This window comes from Setaria italica, chromosome IX (genome assembly GCF_000263155.2).
Source record: "Setaria italica strain Yugu1 chromosome IX, Setaria_italica_v2.0, whole genome shotgun sequence".
In the NCBI taxonomy this organism is placed as follows: Eukaryota; Viridiplantae; Streptophyta; class Magnoliopsida; order Poales; family Poaceae; genus Setaria; species Setaria italica.
The window spans coordinates 50,604,691-50,615,288 of record NC_028458.1 but is presented as its reverse complement, the minus strand read 5'-3'; the positions used below and the strand labels follow the sequence as shown (position 1 = coordinate 50,615,288).

At 47.5% G+C, this 10,598-nt stretch overlaps 1 pseudogene; it reads right to left on the bottom strand.

The window, feature by feature from the left end:
- Positions 1-493: 493 nt before the first annotated feature.
- LOC101760422 lies at positions 494-1,084 on the bottom strand (annotated as a pseudogene).
- Positions 1,085-10,598: the final 9,514 nt, after the last annotated feature.

Genomic DNA, 10,598 nt, shown 5'->3' with positions numbered 1-10,598 from the left:
TGGCCGGCGCGGCTCCTCCGGCGGATCAGCTCCCTGGCGGTCATGCCCCTCCCCGACGGAGCTCCTCCCCTGTCCGTGGCCTGCATCTGGGAGAGAGAGATTTGGTGGTGTGAAATGAGCGGTGTGTAAAATCCATATAAGGTAGGGGAGCAGTGGGTGGGGTCCGCGTCCGATATTTCACCCGACGAGCATTACCGTTTCAAAAATCAGGAAAGGCGTATCGGACACACTGTGGGCTTTTATGAAAGCTTGGCCGGGGCCCGACCTTAAGAGACAGGTTTCTTGATCACTGTCCTTCATTTTAAAAACAAATCCACTAACGATGCATGTGTTGATATCGCGCGCGATCAGGGAGGCATTTCTATTTAAATCAGTCTTGGCCACACATAACCATGTGCAAACGAGACGGAAAACACTCACTTCCTGTTACCACCACAAAAAGAATGAACCAAGTTGGCTTGGCTGTATACATCTAATTATTATATTATCCCTACTACAGCATTAGTGCTGCCTCTTTAGGCTTGCACTCGTATATCTCGACGACCATAGAGTCCTCTTCCTTAGTTCCTTCGCGCTCTCTGCACTTTGCAGCATTGCCTTCTTGGAGCCTGAGTCCAGACAATGATAGTTCAAAACAAAATACGAGAACACAACCAGGTCAGATTCCGAAGACAATCCACATTATGGATCCATCGCAACTTATAGGAGCTTCAATCCGACATGAGCACGAACACGTACGGACGTATCCGCTTCCAAACGGCAGGGTCCACCCTGATCGAGCGCGCGCACTTGGATCGCCTGCACCTTCGCGCCCGCGTCGAAGGCTGTGCCGTTGCAGGCGTCGCCTGCTCACCAGCTCCGGCACGTACTCCGTCAGCGTCCAGCTCTCCCCGGCGGCCGGTGCAGGCCTTTCGTGACGCGGTCCAGGTAGAACATGATGGGCCGCGCGGTGGCGTTGGGCGCGGCCTCCGGGCGCGTTTTCACCGTGAACGGGTTCGCCGGCGACCCGGACCACGCGCGGAACGTGCGGAGCGGCGTCTGCAGCTCGTGCGGCGGGATTGCAAGATGGGTAGAGGTGCACCATGTAGCCCCAGGAGACGGACACGGATAGGGTGAGCCCGCCGCCGGAGCGCGAGCGGGAGCGGTGGTAGCAGATGGACTGCTGCAGCGTGCGAGCCGGGTCACGGCGGGACGCGCCGACCAGGGACCGGACGGCGTGCAGCCGCCTGAGCGAGTTGGGCGAGATCGGGCTGAGCCGGTCGAGGTGGTGCAGCGACACCAGCGGTGCCACCGGGTGCGGCGCGAGCAGGCCGTACACGTGTCCTTTCAGGTCCAGCTGCAACGAACACAAGTGTGAGTGAATGAATAGACGGCGGATCGCGCATTCCTTGTGGTCCGGCTCGTGTATTCGCCTAATCGTGTTCATCCAGATCTGTTCCATTGAACGGTGCGTCCTGCTTCTACCTCTACCGGAAAAAGCAATTCTGAACGAGCTTGTGTTGTATTGTATCCAGATAGGAACAAAGAAAACACCGGCACGTTTGCGAACGAAACTGACATGAACATCGCAACCGCGCAGAGATTTTGGAGCACGTCCAAAGGTTCGTACTTCCTTTTCTCTGGGCACGATGAGTCGTGACAAGCATCCCTCGTCGCGACGTGGAGGGCCACAGCGGGTGTGAGGTAAACGTAAACCGTTGCGTCGCTAACAAGGTGACTGGCGCGAAAATTACCTGATGGAACCCGGCCTCTCTGGTCAGCGGCACGCCGAGCTCGGCGAGGCAGGCCTGGACGCGGCGGTCGCAGCCGTACAGCTCGTTGTAGCGATCGAGGCACCCATCCATGATCCCGGCGAGCGCCGCGGCGGCCGGGAAGCTGACGGCGTACCCGCCGCCGCCGAAGGCCATGCCGTACGCGGTAGGGTGGACAGGATGGGTGCCAGGGCCCGGAGGGCTCCTCGTCGAGCCAGACGTGGCCTCGCATTGCCCCCAGGCGCCACCGCGCCACCGCAGGGTGGTGTACGCCCGGCACTTCGGCCACGTGGTTTTGGACGCGCCGACGACGAAGACGACGTGGGCGAGAGCGTCGATGCGCTCGAGAGCCGCCGAGCGTAACAATTCGTACTATAGACTCACGGGATAATTGATCCATAAGGATTAGGATAACTAATGGATCTGAACCTTCAACCTGAAGCTCATTAGTGTGCTCCATAAATATGAGAGGTGTGGTTAGGGGCACACCACCCTACCACGCCGCAACCCTAGCTGCCACTTCCTCTCGGCCTGAACCCGAGACCCCTGTTGCGCGTGCGGTGCTAGCACACCGGCGCACGGTGTTCCTTCCCTGTACGTGTGGACTCCGTGGAGGTGCTGTTGCTGTTGCTATTGTGCTGATCGGTTATGGCGGCGCGAGGTGGCTGCTGAGGCGAGGACGACGAGGAGACGATCCGATCGACTACTTACACCGACGCGCATCTATATTGGACTGGCTGCTCCAACTCTTGTTGCGCTGCGCTGCGCGTCTAGTGGTAATGATCCATGACTTCTACTCGCAAGTTTTCTGGGTGAAGCGATAGATGTAATTGTTATTGCTAGAGTAGCCTACCCGCGCTTCTCTACAGTGGCATCAGAGCCGTCTTGTGTAGTTTTTAGTCTGGATCTTGCACATATAGGTGATATGTGATGGTAATAGATGTGATCTATTACGGTTAGGTTCATGTGATAGATCTTATGTTGCACAGTTTGATTAGATCATTTGGTCATAAGGGGATGGAACGGGTTCAACAGATTGCATCATGTGACAAAAAGATTAGTTCGTGCTCCTTCTCTGTTGTGCGCGTGACTTGTCCCTACTGGCTAGAATTACCATCAGGGCTAGTCGTGTGCATAGTTAGTAGATTGAGTCAACACATCGAGGTCATGTGTTGCGGTCTTCTCATGTACGCCTGTCGCACTGATCAATATGATTGATCTAGTGGAAATTGAGACATTCTGAATGGCTCAGAAATTGGGTTGATATGATTAATCTGATGAGATTTCCATAGTGATTTCATAGATGCGATCTATGAAATGAGACCGCCGTTGCTATCTGCTATAGTGATATCCTAGCATCGTTTTGGTAGAAGGCATTCTACGATTAACTTGTTTTTGCAGGGTATGATGTGAATGGTATGGTCTCATTGTCATGTGATGATCTGTGTGTAACATTTGTGCAACCTGCGATGTTGCAAGTTAACACAACTGCGTTGAGGTTGTCCCATTATTGTATAACAACCTGCGCGTCGACTTGTGATGCTTGATCCCTCATGTAATTTATGTATCAGCTATTAGGTATAGTAGCTTTGCATATGTTCATGGAGGCCTTATCAAGCATGGTGGCAATGGTGATCACCACAAGACAGGAGGCATGGCGATGGAGACCACTATGATTTCAAAGGGCATACTATTCACAATATAATATGATTATATGCCTATGATGTTTATTTTCCTATCTTACTATTCTGTTCATGCTTTACATGTGGTGGATGTTTTTGTCATGATAGAATAGCTTCCCTTAGAATAGTTGAGTTTTTGATGTCTTTTACCAATAGCTGCACCTACAAATTTTGATCGTTGTGTGGTAGGTTTGCCAAAGCAAAGTACCATCATCTATCATTATTAATAGGGTGGATGTCGGACATTCGCAAGCATAGTATTGGTTTACTTAGCAAAGCTATCAAAACGGTTTTAAGCTTTATGGCATGGAGTTAGGAGCCGGGGCATTGGATGCCACCCAACAAACAAGAGTCATATAGAGATATGATTAACAAATTTTTGTTTACCTATGTCACTAAGTTTCTAGCAGTGAAGCCAAAGCTCACTAGGATTTTAGTGAATATGGATCTTGAACCACTATATGTCGTTGGAGGGAAGACGACGTTGATATAGTGGAGGTGTCTTTTATTAATTGGTTAATGGAAGATTGGTACATAACTTAGTGCTAAAACTTTGCATTTTTATCCTATGTTGTAGACCATGTCTGCTAGTAACAATTTCGGTTTCAATTTGCGATATGTGCTTGAGAAGGAAAAGCTCAATGGAGCTAACTTTATTGATTGGTACCGCAACCTGAGAATTGTTCTTAGGTAAGAGAAAACTAAGTATGTTCTTGAGAAACCATACCCTGATGATCTCCTTGATGATGCCAATGCTGCAGCCCACAGAGTTTATCAGAAGCACTATGATGATGCACTCAACGTCAGTTGTCTCATGCTTACCACCGTGTCCCCTGATCTGCAGAAGCAGATGCTCACACTATGATTGAGGGGCTGCGTGGAATGTTTGAGAACCAAGCTAGGGCTGAGAGGTACAACATCTCAAAATCCTTTTTTGCATGCAATCTGGCAGAGGGTAGCCCGGTTAGTCCCCATGTGATCAAGATGATTGGTTACATTGAGACTCTGGACAAACTTGGTTCTGAACTCAAGGATGACATGTGTCGGTGTTTCGAACCGCCGACTAGTGATTGCACACCGCGCTCTGCTCACTTCTGATGGCTAGCACACGAGAGACAAGGAGTTATACTGGTTTGGGAAAATCCCTACGTCCAGTTTCAGCAAAAGTCGTGTTCCTTGGATCAAGTGCATTGGGCTTACAACGGGGTGCTTGCAAGCAAGCATTCATGCAATGTCTGGGTGTATGTGTTGAATGCGAGAGAGAGAGAGAGAGAGAGAGAGAGAGAGAAAGGAGGCTCGGTTCCCCTTATATAGGCCAGGGACCGGGCAACAACGTTGAGAAATGGAGGGGTTCTCGACCTTAGAGGTCGGGGGTTGTGGCGTGATCGGATCTTCCTTGCACCAAGAAGCCTCCTTGTACTGTCCCCTTGACTAGTCGTGGACTTTGCACGCCCTGTATGGTATCTCCTGTGCGGTGTGGGTTGCTAACGCATGGCCCGGCCTGCTCTGTGGCGTGCTCCCATCCCGTTAGCCAACTCCATGGCAGTGAATGGGACGGGTGTTGTTGTTGTCATTCGTATTGGTGAGAAATGGGGGGCCATGATTAGTGGCCTGGATGGGGCGCGCCGCTCATCCCAACTTTCCCCGATTTCTTTAGTGCGCTCACGGTCGCTCTTTGACGTAACGTCTGTCGCTAGGTCCCACCTCACCTGCAGGACTGTATCGAGCCTGGCGCGGTGGCATGGCCTTGATCTTAACAGGTCTCCTTGACAGCGAAAGAGATGATGACGCCCGGGCGTGTGGGCGCGTACAACCACGCATGGTCTCATTCTACAGGCCATCCTGGGTGGTCCGAAGGGTGTAGCCTCACCCTTGAACCCCCCTGGTTAAAGGTCGGCTCCCCTCACTTGGTCATCTCTCCGACGTGGGGTGGTCGGGGAGGCCATGACGTGCATTTAATGACTCTCGTACGGTGCAGGTCTTCCTAAGTTAAGGAGTGGGTGAGACGTTGTGGGCCCCTTTTGGGCCCTGCCCCCGAGCTGGCTGAGCCGGCAAGTCGTGGCTCTTGTCTTCCAACCAAGGAAGGTCGGCCGGTGGGCCGCAACGTTGTCTGGGCTACTTCCAGGATGCTTCTAGCTGTTGGGCCTTTGGCCTTTTGGCGCCTGGTTGCCTTAGCCCCTTTCGTGAGGGTACCCCAGGTATAGGTACCCGTCAACCTGGCTATAGACGTCATTCTCCAGTCGCTCCCGACGAGCTATGAGCCGTTCATTATGAACTATTGGATGAAGGAGATGGAGGAAACGTTAGCTGAGTTGCATGGCATGCTGAAGATAATAGAGGAAAGCATTAAGAAAAATCCTACTCATGTGATGATGGTTCAAAAGGAGAACAAAAAGAGAAAGCGTTGTATGCCTCCCGAAGGCAAACGCAAGGGAAAGGTCATTCCTAATGAGCCCCCAAGCTCTAAGCCTAAGCTAAAGGGAAAATCTTGCCCTTCTCCTGGTGATGAATGCTTCCACTATCATCTCAAGGGACATTGGTCTAGGAACTGCAAGAAGTACTTGGAGGATAAGAAGAAGAAGGGAAGTGAGACTTCCACTTCAAGTATAAATGTCATAGAAATTAATATTGCTACATCTTCTAGTGAATCTTGGGTATTTAATACTGGATCGATGATTCACACTTACAAATCGTTGCAGGGACTAAGTAAGACTAAAAGGTTAGCAAGAGGCGAGTTGGATATTCGTGTTGGCAATGGAGCACAGGTTGCAGTCATAGCAGTCGACACTTACCACTTGTCGTTACCCTCAGGATTAGTTTTGGAATTGAATAATTGTTATTGCATTCATTCTTTGAGTAATAACATTATATCTTGTTCATGTTTGGAAGAAGTTGATGGTTATGAGATTGTAATAAAAAATAAACGTTGTTCAATTTATTATAATGATATTTTTTTACTTATTGTCCATTGGTAAATGGATTATATGTTCTTGATCTTGAGGATAAATATTTCTTTAATATTAATAAAAAAGGGCTCGTTCGAATGATTTGAATCCTACTTTTATTTGGCATTGTCGCTTATGTCATATAAATGAGAAACACATTGAAAAACTCCATAAATATGGTTTGTTAAATTCATTTGATTTTGAATCACTTGACACGTGCAAGTCTTGTTTGCTTGGGAAGATGATTAAAGTTCCTTTCATCGGTCAAAGTGAGAGGGCAAGCGACTTGTTGAAACTTGTACATATTGATGTATGTGGACCAATGAGTTCTATAGCCAGAGGTGGTTTTCAGTACATCATCACTTTCACTGATGACTTTACTAGATATGGGTATACTTATCTAATGAGGCACAAGTCTGAATTGTTTGAAAAGTTCAAAGAATTTCATAATGAAGTACAAAATCAACTAGGCAAGACAATTAAAATTCTGCAATATGATCATGGAGGTGAATATTTAAACCATGATTTTAGTGATCATCTAAAACAATGTGGAATTGTTCCATAGTTGACTCCGTCGGAACGCCTCAATGGAATGGGGTCTCCGAGCGGAGGAACTGAACCTTGTTAGGCATGGTTAGGTCGATGATGAGCCATATTGATCTTCCACTATTTTTTTGGGGTTATGATCTAGAAACTGCTGCGTTTACACTGAACAGGGTTAACTAAGTCTGTTAAGAAGGCACCATATGAGATGTGGACCGGGAAGCGTCTCGGATTATCTTTCCTCAAAGTTTGGGGGTGTGAGGCTTATGTCAAACGTTTGATGTCAAACAAACTCACTCCAAAGTCAGACAAATGTTTCTTTGTGGGGTATCCGAGGGAAACTAAATATGTTGTGCAACCTGAACCTATTGTTGAAGCACCAGCCCCATGAAGGTATACAAGGGCACGTCGCGCAACTCAAAAGTTGACACCCCTAACTACGGAGCAGCGTGACATATTATTGTTGGACAATAATGAGCCCATGGCCTACATGGAAGCATTGATGGGACCCAACTCTGAGAAATGGCTTGGAGCCATGGAATCCGAGATAGAATCCATACATGACAATCAAGTTTGGAACTTGGTTGATTTGATCGACGGTGTAAGACCTATCAATTGCAAATGGAGACATGGATGGAAATGTTCACATCTATAAGGCACGATTGGTGGCAAAAGGTTTCAAACAAATTTAAGGTGTTGATTATGATGAAACATTTTCACCTGTCGCAATGCTAAAGTCTGATCGGATTCTCTTAACAATTGCTGCATATTTCGATTATGAGATATGATAAATGGTTATCAAAACAGCTTTCCTTAATGGAAACCTAAGTGAAGATGTGTACATGACACAGTCTGGGGGTTTTGCCGATCCTAAAAATGCTAAGAAGATATGCAAACTTCAAAAGTCCATATATGGATTGAAGCAAGCATCTTGGAGTTAGAATCTTCGTTTTGATGAAGTAGCCAAAGGGTTTGGTTTCAGCAAGAACGTAGAAGAACCTTGTGTTTACAAGAAGGTTAGTGGGAGCACACTTGTTTTTCTTGTCCTATATGTAGATGACATATTGCTAATTGGAAATGATGTTCCATTGCTTGGGGCCATTAAATCTTCATTAAGAAAGAGTTTCTCAATGAAAGATTTAGGAAAGGTAGCATATATTTTAGGCATAACGATGGATAGATCGAAAAGGCTAATTGGATTAAACCAAGACACGTACATTGACAAGATATTGAATCGGTTCAATATGTAAGATTCTAAGAAAGGTTTCTTGCCAATATCACATGCATTACTCTTAGCAAGGATCAGTGTCCTTCGACACCTAATGAGCAAGAGAGGATGAGAGCAATTCCTTATGCTTCGGCTATTGGATCCATCATGTATGACATGCTATGATATCTCCTATGCTCTAAGTGTTACGAGCAGGTATCGATCAGATTATGGTGAAGCTCATTGGACAGTTGTAAAGAGCATCCTTAAGTACTTTAGAAGAACTAAAGATGTGTTCCTAGTGTTTGGAGGTGAAGAGGAGCTCGTTGTAATATATTACACTGATGCTAGCTTCCAAAACAGACAAGGATGATTCCAAATCGCAGGCCGGATTTCTGTTCTGCCTCAATGGAGGGGCAGTGAGCTAGAAAAGTTCCAAGCAAGAGACGTTAGCTGATTCAACGACGGAGGCTGAGTATATTGCAGCTTCTGAAGATGCAAAGGAAGCTGTTTGGATCAAAAAATTTGTTTCTGAGTTGAGTGTTGTTCCTTATGCGCCTAGTCTAGTGGATCTCTTATTGTGATAATAGTGGAGCCATAACACATGCAAAGGAGCCTAGATCACACCAAAAGTCCAAACATATACTGCGTCATTATCACCTCATCCACGAGATCATTGATCGAGGTGATGTGATGATTTGCAAGGTGCGTACGGACTTGAATGTTGTTGATCCATTGATGAAGCCTCTTCCACAACCAAAGCATGAGGCGCACACCAGATCTATGGGTATTAGATACTTACATCGGTGATCCTAGTGTGTGGGGGAGACTTGTGTCATGAGTATGTTTATGTACTATTGAATAAAGTGTTATTCGTTCCTTGAGTAACCATTCACATTGATTGATAAGTATGTGACTTGGTTCGTGGAACTCTTTGTTGATTATGATATTATTCTAAACGATCCCTAGTCTATATCATTATGCGGGACAATAATGACACAGACTGGCACATGTATTAATTGATGATCATGTTTCACGGATAATAGGTATGGAGATATCAGATTAATAATGTGAACACATGTTAGTGAACATGGTGTTGGATTGACCCACCAGAGACACTACTGGTATTGTTATTTTGTATGTGCCATCAGTTGGTCTCGAGTGGTACACCTACTAGATCCTTAGACATGAGATCGCCCTTGTTTCTCACTATGTGTAGTGATGCACTTTGAGACTTCCAAACGCTACTCCGTAACTGGGTAATCATAAAAGTAGTCTTTAGGTGTATCATGAAACATGGAATGGGATGTGAGCGGATCAAGATGGAATTTGCCCCTCCTAAATAACTGGAGAGATAGCTCTGGCCCCTCGAGATAGTTGGATTGGGAAGTGCATGGCTACGCCAATATGATTAAAGAGTTAATCACAATGACTAAAGATTAGTCATGAATTGAATCCACTATTTGATCGAGTGAACGGTTGAGCTATCACAAGGGTGGCACGCATCTCACCTTGAACTTGACTGGTATCATGAGGCAAAGGAATTAGTATGTGAGTAAATGTACCTAGGTTTGGCCGATATGATCTTTATGTACATTTGGGAGTCAGTGTGTCCTGCTAGGTACCACTACTGACTTGTGGTTCGGAAACGGTTTCCGTTCATAGCCATTTGCACATGAACCTAACAGCTCACACGCTTAAGGGGTTTGAATATTGGAAAAATGTGCCCATATAATTGTCTCTAGTGCAAGTGTCCATAAGGGATTAGGCTAACTAATGGGTCTTCAGCCTGAAAGCCCATTAGTGTGCTCTATAAATATGAGGGGTGGGGCTAGGGTGCACTACCCCACCACGCCGCAACCCTCGCCGTCACTTCCTGTCGGCCTGATCCTGAGACCCCTGCCGCGCACGCGGTGCTAGCACACCGGCGCACGGCGTTCCTTCCCTGTACGTGTGGACTCCATGGAGGCACTGCTGCTGTGCTGATCGGCTACGGCGACGCAAGGTGGCTGCTGAGGCGAGGACGAGGAGGAGACGATCTGATCGACTACTTACTCTACACCGATGCGCATCTACGTTGGACCGGCTATACCGATGTGCATCTACGTTGGACCAACTGCTCCAACTCTTGTTCCACTGCGCTGCGCGTCTAGTGGTAACGATCCATGACTCCTTGTCTAGATGAAACGGTAGATATAATTGTTATTGCTAGAGTAGCCTACCCGTGTTTCCTGATGTAGTGTATGCCCGGCACTTCGGCCACGTGGTTTTGAACGCGCCGATGACGAAGACGATGTGGGCGAGAGTGATCGGCGACGGCTAGTGGGTGGCGTCGGCGCCTGCCGCGGCGGCTGGAGGCTGCTGCCGAAACGGGAATTGCAGAAGGTTGTGGGCGATGCTGTTCCGGGATAATAATGTGGCGAAGTATGAGAGGGAGAGGAGCACGAGCGCGTACAGAGAGCGCCGGAGC